This window comes from Cetorhinus maximus, chromosome 14 (assembly GCF_964194155.1).
Source record: "Cetorhinus maximus chromosome 14, sCetMax3.hap1.1, whole genome shotgun sequence".
In the NCBI taxonomy this organism is placed as follows: Eukaryota; Metazoa; Chordata; class Chondrichthyes; order Lamniformes; family Cetorhinidae; genus Cetorhinus; species Cetorhinus maximus.
The window spans coordinates 33,673,685-33,686,383 of NC_135892.1; the positions used below are offsets into that span (position 1 = coordinate 33,673,685).

Here is a 12,699-nt window from a genome sequence, read left to right on the forward strand (position 1 = left end):
TATTACCTCATGCAGTTTAGCTTATACTACACTTCTTCTTAACTTTCTTCGAAGTGGCAAACAACATGAAAGAAAGGCTTCAGTTTTGCTAAAATAATCTACTTGTTTTAGAAACTTCCATAATATCAGTGTTAAAAATGTAATGACAATATATATATATTACCACATCCTTTTACTAGTTGTCAAATTGACTGCAATTATATGTTAATACCTCTGCTAACTTTATAGCTATGAAGGACTCTCCTTCATCCTCTCTATTGCATGTGGTGTGGGGACTGATATAGAGCACAGTCACTCAGTGTGTGGTTCTGACCAATTCTGACTTTGGAAAGCCTTCACTTGTACTTGACCATTCAGGACAAGTTTTTACTCTTTCATGGGATGTGGGCGTCACTGACAAAGCCAGTGTTTATTGCTCATCGTAATTGCCCCTGAGAAAATGATGCTGAGCTGTGTTCTTTCATCACTATAGTTCACCTGGTGTAGGTACACTGACTCTGCTGTTAGGAAGGAATTTGCAGGTTTTTGACCCAGTGACTGTGAAGGAACACTGATATAGTTCCATGTCAGGATGGTGTGTGGCTTGGGGGGAATGTGCAGGTGGTGGTGTTTCCATGTGTCTGCTGCCTGGTAGAAGTCGTGGGTTTGGAAGGTGCTGTTGAAGGGCCTTGGCAAGTTCCTACAGCACATCTTGTAGATGATACATATGCTGCCCTGTGCACCAACGATAGAGAGAGTGGATATTTGAGGTGGTCATTGGGATGCTGATCAAGTGGGCTGCTTTGTCCTGGATAGTGTTAAGCTTCTTCTTAACATCATAAGATCATTAGAACTTGGAGCAGGAGTAGGCAATTCAGCCCATTTAGTTTACTCTGCCATTTAATAGGATCATGGCTGATCTGATTGAGGCCCCAATTCCATTCTCCTGCCTGTCCCCCACAACCTCCGACTCCCTGCCTTTGGAGCTGCACCCATCCAGCCAAGTGGAGAGTATTCCATCATACTTATGATTTGTGCCTTATGGAAGGTGAACAGGTTTTGGGGAGTCAGGAGGCGAGTTACTTTATCTAGGGGTACCCAGCATCACAGATGCCAGTCTTCAGCCAATTCGATTCACTCCACGTGATATCAAGAAATGGCTGAAGACACTGGATACTGCAATGGCTATGGCTCCTGACAACATTCCGGCAATTTAACTGAAGACTTGTGCTCCAGAACTTGCCGTGCCCCTGGCCAAACTGTTCCAGTTCATCTACAACACTGGCATCTACTCGGCTATGTGGAAAATTGCCCAGGTATGTTCTGTACACAAAAAGTGGGACAAATCCAGCCCAGCCAATTACCGTCCCATCAGTCTACTCTCCATCATCAGTAAAGAGACAGGAGGAGTAATTGACAGTGCTATCAAGCGGCATTTGCTTAGCAATAACCTGCTCACTGACGCTTAGTTTGGGTTCTGCCAGGGCCACTCAGCTCCTGACCTCATTACAGCCTTGGTTCAAACAAAACAGCTGAACTCGAGAGGTGAGGTGAGAGTGGCTGCTCTTGACATCAAGGCCACATTAGACAGAGTGTGGCATCAAGGAGCCCTAGCAAAACTGGAGTCAATGGGAATCAGGGGAAAACTCTCCACAGGTTGGAGTCACACCTAGCACAAAGGAAGACGGTTGTGGTTTTGTTGGAGGTCAATCAACTCAGTTCCAGGACATCACTGCAGGAGTTCCTAAGGGTAGTGTCCTAGGCCCAACCATCTTCAGCTGCTTCATCAATGACCTTCCTTTCATCATAAGGTCAGAAGTGGGGATGTTCGGTGATAATTGCACAATGTTCAGCACCATTTGTGACCTCTCAGAAACTGAAGCAGTCCATGTCCAAATGCAGCAAGACCTGTCAATATCCAGGCTTGGGCTGACAACTGACAAGTAACATTTGCGCCAGACAAATGCCAGCCGATGACCATCTTAAACAAGAGAGAATCAAACCATTGCCCCTTGACATTCAATGGCATTACCATCGCTGAATCTCCCACTACCAACATCCTGGGGGTTACCATTGACCAGAAACTAAACTGGACTAGCTATATAAATACTGTGGCTACAAGAGCCGGTCAGAGGCTAGGAATCCTGCAGTGGGTAACCTACCTCCTGACTCCCCATAGCCTGTCCGCCATCTGCAAGGCACAAGTCAGGAGTTTGATGGAATACTCTCCATTTGCCTGGATGAGTGCAGCTCCAATAACACTTAATAAGCTTGACACCATCCAGGACAAGGCAGCCCACTTGATTGGCACCCCATCTACAAACATTTACTCCCTCCACCACCTAAGTGACAGCAGTGTGTACCACCTACAAGGTGCACTGCAGGAACTCACCAAGCCTCCTTAGACAGCACCTTCTAAACCCACAACCACTTCCATCTAGAAGGACAAAGGCAGCAGACACATTGGAACACCACCACCTGGAAATTCCCCTCCTGTAACCATCCTTACTTGGAAATTATTGCCACTCCTTCACTGTCACTGGGTCAAAATCCTGGAACTCCCTCCCTAACAGCACTGTGGGTGTACCTACACCACATGGACTGCAGCGGTTCAAGAAGGCAGCTCACCAGCACCTTCTCAAGGGCAACTAGGGATGGGCAATAAATGCTGGCCTAGCCAGCAACACTCGCATCACAGGAATGAATAAAAATAAATTCCCACTGTTCTACCTGCTCTTGTAGCCACAGTATTAATATGGCTGGTCAAGTTAAGTTTACCATTGGTAACCATTGATAGTGGGGGATTCAGCAATGGCAATGCCATTGCATTTCAAGAGATTCTTTCTTGTTGGAGATGATCATTGCCTGGCATTTGTGTGGCACAATTGTAACTTGCTACTTATCAGCCCAAGCCAGAGAGTTGTCCAGGTATTGCTCTATGTGGGCACAGAGTGTTTCACTATCTGAGACATCATGAATGATACTGAACACTGTGTAATCATCAGTGAACATTCCCACTTCTGGCCTTATGATGAATAGGAATGTCATTGCTGAAGCAGCTGAAGCTGGTCGACTCTAGGAAATATCCTGAGGAACTTCTGCAGTGATATCCTGGGGCTGAGATGACTGACCTCCAACAACCACAACCATCTTTCTTTGTGCTAGGTATAAATCAAACCATTGGAGATTTCCCCCCCTGATTCCCAATTTTGCAAGGGCTCCTCAATACCACACTTGGTCAAATGCTGCCTTGCTGTCAAGGGCAGTCACTCTCACCTCACATCTTGAACTCATCTCTTTAGTCCATGTTTGGACCAAGATTGTAATGAATTCTGTAGTCGAGTGGTCCTGGCGGAATCCAAACTGAGCATCGGTGAGCAAATTATTTCTGTGTAAGTGCCGCTTGTTAACACTGTCAGAGACACCTTCCATCAGCTTGCTGTGATCGAAAGTAGACTGATGGGGTGGTGATTGACTGGATTGGATTTGTTCTGTTTTTTGTGGACAGGACATAGCTGTGCAATTTTCCACATTGTCATGTAGATGCCAGTGTTGTAGCTGTACTGGAACAGCTTGGCTAGGGGTGCAACTAGTTCTGGAGTGCTACTGCTGGAATGTTGTCAGCCTTTGCTGTATCCAGTGCCTTCAGTCTTTTCTTGATATCATGAATGGAATTGACTGAAGACTGGCATTTTTTTTTAATTCATAGGATGTGAGTATCTCTGGCAAGGCCAGCATTTGTTGCCCATCCCTAATTGCCGCTGACAGGAAGTAGTGAGCCACCTTCTTGAACTGCTGCAATCCATCTGGTATAAGGTACACGCTGCTGGTATTGTGCGTCGATGTTAGAGGGAATGATTGTTTAAAGTGAAGGATGGTGTGCCAGTCAAGTGAGCTTGTTTTGTCTTGGATGGTGTTGAGATATACAGAGATCACAAGGAAGTTGTGAGAGGTGTTAGAGCTATAGAGCTGGGCATCATTATCATTTGTGCGAAAGCTGAACCATTCCTTCAGGTGATGTTGCCAAGGGGCAGCGTTTAGAAGAGGAAGGGCCAAGGGTAAATCCTTGTGGCTATTGAGGTAGTGGAGTGTTACAAAATGTAATACATCATCACTACTGATGCGCAGTAGCAAAATTACAAAATATGATGTGCCATTCCAAAACGTAAAGCATCGGTCCATGTGCTACCAAAGGTAATGCATTACTCCTTGTACTGAACAGTAGCAGTGCTACAGATTGTAATCCATCACTCCCAGTGGCACCATTACAGATAGAACTGTACATCCCCTGATTTTACTGGGTGCATATTCCAAGTTTTACATAATGTAGTGCACTGCTCCCAGTGATGGTGTCACAGAATCTAATTACTATTCCCAGTGACAGTTTACAAATGCAATGCATTGGTTCCAGTGTTACAAACTGTAACACATCATTGCTCTTAGCATTATGGAACATGATTTACCGCTTGCAGAGTCAAATACATTGTTCTTAGTTATAGTATTACAGCATATAATGTATTGCTCACAGTGTTATAGAATGAAATGCACTGCACCCATTGGAAGTGTTACAAAATGTAATACACTATTCCCTGTGACAAGGTTATAAAATACATTAAACCATTCCTTGTGGCAGTGTTCCAGAGTCTAATGCATTGCTGTTGGTAGTAGTGTTACAGCATGTAATACATGCTTTGTTACAATCCCCATAGAGACCAATAACCTTTTAAAAGAAAGAAATCACCACAAAGCCAATGGAAAGAAAACTGATGGACGAAATTTCACTTTAAACATTTTTTACTGTAACAAACCACCTAAAACCGACATAATTCAGACATTAATTAAAGTGAAGAATATTTCACAAAAAAGGTAAAAAGTTGATACAACAGAGATACACCTCATCTAGTTACAAGAACGTACATTACTTCCTACACAAATGTGGGACCACATACAATATCACAGTCTTTCCAACAAGGCTTCCGCTATGTAGGATCTCTCACTTCCAACTCAATCATTTCAGCCCTTGAGTAGCATTCACCAGCCACCATATTTCATCTGAAGTCCCCAGATACGATTGCCACTAACAAGACACATGTCAACAAACACTCTCACTCAGTATGCGACAGTTCCGATGGCATAGAATCCCCAGAGGCACCCTTTTCTGACTCCTTTAAACAGACTGGCGGGCTCTGGCAACACTGAAACAGCAGCAATGGATCTTGTCCAATCCACAATCCATTGCCCTTCCTGTCTTCAGCTCTCTGTTCTTTCCAACTGTGGATTACACAGTCTCTGCTCTATTCTCAGAGACCTGTTTCAACATCAGGATCTGTTCAAAGACTGCCAAACAAAAAAACTATTCCATTTGGACAGAACCTTGCTTGTTTCCTCTTTACACAAATTTTCAGCGTGTTTTGAACTACCAAACATAACACACTGGTTGACCCAACTCCACTACAATTAGTTTTCTATTTACCCTTTGCTTCTTAGCTGTTCATCCCCATGCATCCTTAGGCCATATGGACATTTCTTGGAACCTAATGATGTCATAATCGGGAAACCAATTAACCTTCTTTCAGAATACTCCTCAGCCCACTTCGGCCTTAAAGGGACATTGTACAAAAGAAAATACAGGCTTTACCCAGCACATGGCTCATCAGATTCCTGATGTTATAAAACTTGAAGTAGTGATATTTCAGAATGAATTGCAGCACTCCCAGTGACATTCCTGGATGTGGCAGGCATTGTGGGCAAGGCCAATATTTGTTGCCCAATCCTAATTGTTCTTGAGATAGTGGTGATGAGCTGCCTCATTGTAATCCATGTGGTGAAGGCACTCCCACAGTGCTGTAGAATTGTAGTTCCAGGATTTTGACCCAATGATAATGAAGGAATGGCTCCAAGTATTACAGGCTCCAAATCAGGATGGTGTGCAACTTGAAGGGAAACTTGCAGTTGGTGGTGTTCTCATGCTCCTGCTGTCCTTATCATTCTAGGCTATAGCGTTCATGGGTTTAGGAGATGCAGTGGAAGGTGCCTTGGTGAGTTGCTGCAGTGCATCTCGTAAATGATACTGCAGCATGGTATCCCAGAGGAGGAAAGACTGAATGTTTAAGGTGGTGGATGTGCTGCCAATCAAAATGAGTTGCTTTGTCCTAAATGTTGTCGAACTTCTTGAATGTTGTTAAGTCTCATCTATCCTGAAAAATGTTACATTCCTGACTTATTCTTTGCAGATGGTGGAAAGGTTTTGAAGAGTCAGGAGGTGAACCACTCACTGCAGAATACCCAGCTTCTAGGCTGTTCTTGTAGCCACAGCATCTATGTGGCTGGTCCAACTGAGCTTTGGCCAGTGATAACCACAGGATGTTGATGGTGAGGTAATACATTGATAGTAGCATGATATGTCATGGGGAGATGGTTAGATTTTCTCTTGTTGGAGTTGGCCAGAGCCTGGCACTAGTGTGATGTAAATGTTACTTGCACTTATCACCACAATGTCTAGGTTTTGCATCATTTTGTAATGCATTATCCCCAGTGACAGGAATAATGTTACAGGATGCAGTGCATTACTCCCAGTATTACAATTTATATCTCAGTGGTAACACCCTTGTTTCTGAGTCAAAAGATTGTGTGTTCAAGTCCTACTCTGGGGGTTTGAGTGTATAATTCAGGCTGATATTACTGTACTGAGGGAGTGCTGCATTTTGGGTGTGCAGTCTGCCTGCTGAGATGTTACATTGAGGTCCCATCTGACCTCTCAGGTAAAAGATTCCATGGCACTATTTCAAAGAAGAGCAGGGGAGTTCTCCAGGTGCTTTGGCTGGTTGGCAAATATTTATCCCTCAACCAACATCAATAAAACATTATCTGATCATGATTCCATTGCTATTTGAGGAATGTTGCTGTGCAGAAATTGCCTGCCACATTTTTTATATTCTTTCATGGGATGTGGGTGTCATTGGCAAGACAAGCATTTATTGCCCATCACTAATTGTCCTTGAGAAGTTGGTGGTGAGCTGCTTTTTTGAATTGCTGCAGTCCATGTTTTGAAGAAGGGAAAGGATTTCCAGGATTTTGATCCAACGACAGTGAAGGAGTGGAGATATAGTTCCAAGTCAGGATGTGTAGCTTGGAGGGCAACTTGCAGGTGGTGTGTTCCCATGCGTCTGCTGCCCTTGTCCTTCTAGGAGCTAGATGTTGCCGGTTTGGAAGATGCTGTTAAAGGAGCCTTGGTGTGTTGCTTCAGTGCATCTTGTATATAGTACACTGTGTGTGGTGATGGAGGGAGTGAATGTTTGAGTTGGATGGATGGGGTGCTGATCAAGTGGACAGCTTTGTCCTGGATGGTATCCGGCTGCTTGAGGGTTATTGGAGCTGCACTCATCCAGTCAAGTGGAGAGTATTCCATCACTTTGTAGATGGTGGATAGGCTTTGGAGAGTCAGGAGGTCAGTTACTCTCCACAAAATTCACAGCATCTGACCTGCTCTCTCTTGTAGCCACAGTATTTATTTCCTATATCACAATGACTGTACCATAAACGTTGGTTGTAAAACGCTTCGGGATGCCCTGATGTGGTGAAAGGTGCTGTTCTTTCAGTGTCTCTATGACACAATGTAATGTGCCCCACTCTGATGATATTCTGTGTTGCTGCTCCTGGCGGTCTTTCCACCTCCGCAGCTCCAACACCGTGACGTCACGCAGTCCCAGGGCCGCACACTCCGGATCGCGAGCGGCCGGAGCACCGGCACCCGGAGCAGGACCGGGAGCGGCAGGAACACCGGCACCCGGAGCAGGACCGGGAGCGGCAGGAACACCGGCACCCGGACCGGGAGCGGCCGGAACACCGACACCCGGACCGGGAGCGGCAGGAACACCGACACCCGGACCGGGAGCGGCAGGAACACCGGCACCCGGAGCAGGACCGGGAGCGGCAGGAACACCGGCACCCGGAGCAGGACCGGGAGCGGCAGGAACACCGGCACCCGGACCGGGAGCGGCAGGAACACCGGCACCCGGACCGGGAGCGGCAGGAACACCGGCACCCGGACCGGGAGCGGCAGGAACACCGACACCCGGAGCAGGACCGGGAGCGGCCGGAGCACCGGCACCCGGACCGGGAGCGGCAGGAACACCGACACCCGGAGCAGGACCGGGAGCGGCCGGAGCACCGGCACCCGGAGCAGGAGCGGCAGGAACACCGGCACCCGGAGCAGGATCGGGAGCGGCTCCGAGGAACGGCGGCGCTGGTAAGGAGTTGACGGTAAGACGGTACATTAAGCGGCTGGGACAGTCTGTGACAGTGAGTGAGGAGTGAGAGTGTTGGGGCCCCGGTCTCCATGGCAGGGAGTTGGGAAAAGGACGCGACTAGACTGGACTGGACTGCACTGCCGGATCCACAGCTCAGGAGGGATTCCAGCTTCAATGTTAGAGGGGTGGAGACGGAGTCCGCCCTCTGACTAGTAGCACCCCCATCCCCCACCCCACCAAACTCACTCCCCCCCGCCCCCCCAACTCACTCCCCCCCCCCCCCCAACTCACTCCCCCCCCCCAACTCACTCCCCCCCCCCAACTCACTCTCTCCCCCCCCCTACTCACTCTCTCCGCCCCCCCCAACTCACTCTCTCCCCCCCCCCAACTCACTCTCCCCCCCCACCAACTCACTCTCCCCCCCCACCAACTCACTCTCCCCCCCCACCAACTCACTCTCTCCCCCCCCCACCAACTCACACTCCCCCCCCACCAACTCACTCTCCCCCCCCCACCAACTCACTCTCCCCACCCCAACTCTCTCTCCCCCCCCCCCAACTCTCTCTCCCCCCCCCAACTCTCTCTCCCCCCCCCCCAACTCTCTCTCCCCCCACCCCCCCAACGCTCTCTCCCCCCACCCCCCCAACGCTCTCTCCCCCCACCCCCCCAACGCTCTCTCCCCCCACCCCCCCAACGCTCTCTCCCCCCACCCCCCCAACGCTCTCTCCCCCCACCCCCCCAACGCTCTCTCCCCCCACCCCCCCAACGCTCTCTCCCCCCACCCCCCCAACGCTCTCTCCCCCCACCCCCCCAACTCTCACTCCCCCCACCCCCCAACACTCTCTCCCCCCACCCCCCCAACTCTCTCTCCCCCCACCCCCTCAACTCTCTCTCTCCCCACCCCCTCAACTCTCTCTCCCCCCACCCTCCCAACTCTCTCCCCCCACCCCCCCAACTCTCTCTCTCCCCCCACCCCCCCCACTCTCTCTCCCCCCACCCCCCCCACTCTCTCTCTCCCCCCACCCCCCCACTCTCTCTCTCCCCCCACCCCCCCACTCTCTCCCCCCCCCCACCCTCCCTCTCTCTCTTCCCCCCCACCCCCCCTCTCTCTCTTCCCCCCCACCCCCCTCTCTCTCTTCCCCCCACCCCCCCTCTCTCTCTTACCCCCCACCCCCCCTCTCTCTCTTCCCCCCCACCCCCCCTCTCTTCCCCCCCACCCTCCCTCTCTCTCTCTTCCCCCCCACCCCCCTCTCTCTCTTCCCCACCACCCCCCTCTCCCACCGCCCCCTCTCCCTCCGCCCCGCCTCTCCCACCGCCCCCCCCCCCCTCCGGCCCCCCCCCTCCCTCCGGCCCCCCCCCTCCCTCCGGCCCCCCCCCCCCCCCCCCCCCCCCCCCCCTCCGGCCCCCCCCCCCTCCCTCCGGGCCCCCCCCTTCCCTCCGGCCCCCCCCCCCCCCCTCCGGCCCCCCCACCCCCTCCCTCCGGCCCCCCCCCCCTCCCTCCGGCCCCCCCCCTCCCTCCGGCCCCCCCCCCCTCCCTCCGGCCCCCCCTCTCCCTCCGGCCCCCCTCTCCCTCCGGCCCCCCTCTCCCTCCGGCCCCCCTCTCCATCCGGCCCCCCTCTCCATCTCCCTCCACCCCCCGCCCTCTCTCTCGGTGGGCGTGGGCTCCCGCTCTCAGGGTCAATTCCTGGCCCTGTCAGGGCCATCCTGTTTCAGGCTGTGTAACTTCAGGCAGATTCTCGTTTATGAGGGAAGGAGGAACCTGTGACTGTATTGAACTGCCTGTGCATTATGGCTCATCCAGTTCCCTGGAACTAGCTGTCCGGCTGACTGTTTTTTGTGACCTTTCCCACAGCCCTTTGCAGATTGTATCCTGGTTTGAGCAGGAAAGTGAAGTCTCCCCCCTCCCCTCCAAGAGAAAATGGCAGGGTGGGAATCCTGTGCGATTATTTGCTCTGTGTTGGAGGATCTGCAGCATTGGTGCCTTACCCATTCAGTTGAAAGCTGTCAGCTGCTCCAATTCCTCTGCATGTTCATGTTTCGCTTGTTGATTTTGGCTGGGCACTATAATTTGGATATGTCGAATGGTTTTGCCTTTAAACTGACTCCTTTTCATTCATTTTTACTGGAAGAACTGCCCCTGTTTATATCTACATTTGGTTCAGGCAGTCCCCTGCAAAGCATTCTGAATGGTGGCATATAAATTGAGTGAATGACAGTGGATTAATCGACCAAGTGAAAATAGGTTGCTTTTCTACACTTTATGTTAAGTACACTGTCATCTTCCCAAAGCAGAGCTTCAAGCAAAATATTTTTGAATTTCTAGTGTGACTGCTGTTCTTCCTGAATTACCGACAGTCTGTAGCATCCAAAGTGTGACAAAAACTGCTTCAGATTTTTTTAATGTAAAATTGTTTTTTGTTTGGGAATGCATGATTGAACTACTCTTAAAATTTAGCATGATTTGTCAATTTTATTGTTCTCTAATATTAATCATTGCAAAGACTTCTAATAACATTTACACTGGTGAAGTGCTAGTTTAATTCTTGCTCTGAGGAATTTTTCCATAAGTCTGATTTTGGCATTGTTACCCGTTCATAGTTTACCATTGTGAGGGATTTGGTTTTAGTATCTGACTTGTTTTAGTTTTGGATTACCCTTCAACAAGTGAAAGTTTATGAAAACCAGAAGCCGAATGTAATTTTTTTGATATTTATGCTCTCATTCCAAGAAGAGGTGGAGCTAACATTTTCTCAGACTCTGGAAATTCTGAATTGTGGTCAATTCTGTTTTTATGAAAGCACATTTTAATTGAAGCAGCAAGTGCTGTGAATGGATTTCTCTATATTCCATAAGCAGAAATAATCATATTGATCTTCGTGTAATCTTTGTTTAATTAATGTTAGCCTTTCTACCTGTTTCAGGTAATGATTGATCAACATGCATATTTCTGGTTGTTAACAGTTGTGGATTTCTTTTTACTTTGATTTAGATTAAGTTATGAGGTATGATAAGGTATTTAAGGTATGATAAATCACCTTTAATTTCTCAGTGTATACATACCTTACACCATCACCTGGTATGATTACGGCAATAGTGTTTCATATTGGAGTAAATTGTATCAAATGTGGACATGATGTATTGATACATTTTGTTCAGTGAGGCGGATATGCGCTGACGACAGTTCAGTGGCACTATGGAATAGAGCCGAAGCTAGTGAACTGTGTACTGTACAAAGCACAATTGATAGATCCTTTACAATTCCTCAATATTGTGCTTCTATTTACTGAAGGTGTCTTTGACCAGATGTAAAATGTCAGGTGGACACCTTTGCACTCACTCAGATGTCAGGTGGAATCTGCAGGAGGACGTGCTGTGCAGTGTTCTCAGTTGAAAATAAGTATCAGTGTGAAATTGAAAGATAATTTTGGAGCTGTTCACTTATGCACACTTTGTTTGAACTGGAGAACTCTCACAATGGTTCTTTACAAGCCGCCTTTAACAGTGCCATTGAGGCATGCACTGATGTCGTTAAAAGAATGGATAATTTATTAATACATTGAGAAAGGTTGAATGGTATAATGGAAGAAGATGAAAGGAGAAGCATCATGGAATGACTGCAAATTTAATGTGTGTATGATTAGAAAATCTTTAGGAAGTTTAACATTCATAAGGAGGTGCTATACAAGTGAGATTCAGCTTTTTATGTCTATAAAACAGATGCATTTTTAAATATATTCAGCCTACATAAGACCCACTAATGGATTTATTGAAAATAATAGGACTGGTGTTATGTTGCTATAATAGATGTCGCAGTATGGTTGCCACTGATGTGGAGATGGAAAACCGATGTCTTGTTGTAGTTCATACAGAAAAGGTTCCCCTCTTCCTATATAAAACATATTGATGGATTAATGCATTAAGTTAAGTGATTAGAATAAGTTTCAAATAATTTCCTGGAGCGAGGTTTTACAGATGCCCTTAAAGATTGGTATGCGGTGTTGCTTTTGAATCACAACAGTACAGACATGATTACCTGTTGTATTGGTCATTAGAATCAGAGGAAATGGGGATAAGTGAAATCTTGCATCTTATTCACTTGATCTGTAACAAACACTCAATGGCAACGGTGATAGATTTTGTTCTTTCAAACTTGAGTTGTATTGTGAACTTTGTAACATGAGGTTAAAGCACTTATAGTCATGATGGGAGTATCTGAAATAATGAACAAAGAACGTTGCACTCGTACTCTATTACCCTATATACTACATGTAGGTTTCTACGTCTTTTTGTCAGCAGTAGACTGAGTGTAGCACAGCCTAGGAACATTGCCGAAACCTGCATACATACTAAGTAAAGTAGTAAATAAGCTTAGTGCAAAAATATGCTCTCAGCTAATTGGATAAATTGTTTCAGTTCACCTTTGCCCATCTAATGGTACATTCAAGAAATAAAGGTTTGCATTTATCTTGTA

The 12,699-nt window shown here is 47.8% G+C and overlaps 1 protein-coding gene across 3 annotated transcripts in view; it reads left to right on the forward strand.

Annotated features, from left to right (window-relative positions):
- Positions 1 to 7,676: 7,676 nt before the first annotated feature.
- Positions 7,677 to 12,699, forward strand: part of myo6a (myosin VIa) — a 261,840-nt gene continuing 256,817 nt past the window's right edge. For 2 of the 3 annotated variants that reach the window (XR_013578664.1, XM_078556762.1), the window contains exon 1: positions 8,137 to 8,234. The gene's annotated coding sequence lies outside the window, so the exon portion shown is untranslated. Of the gene's footprint in view, positions 8,235 to 12,699 lie in introns of all 3 variants that reach the window. The other variant, XM_078556763.1, reaches the window with a different exon arrangement.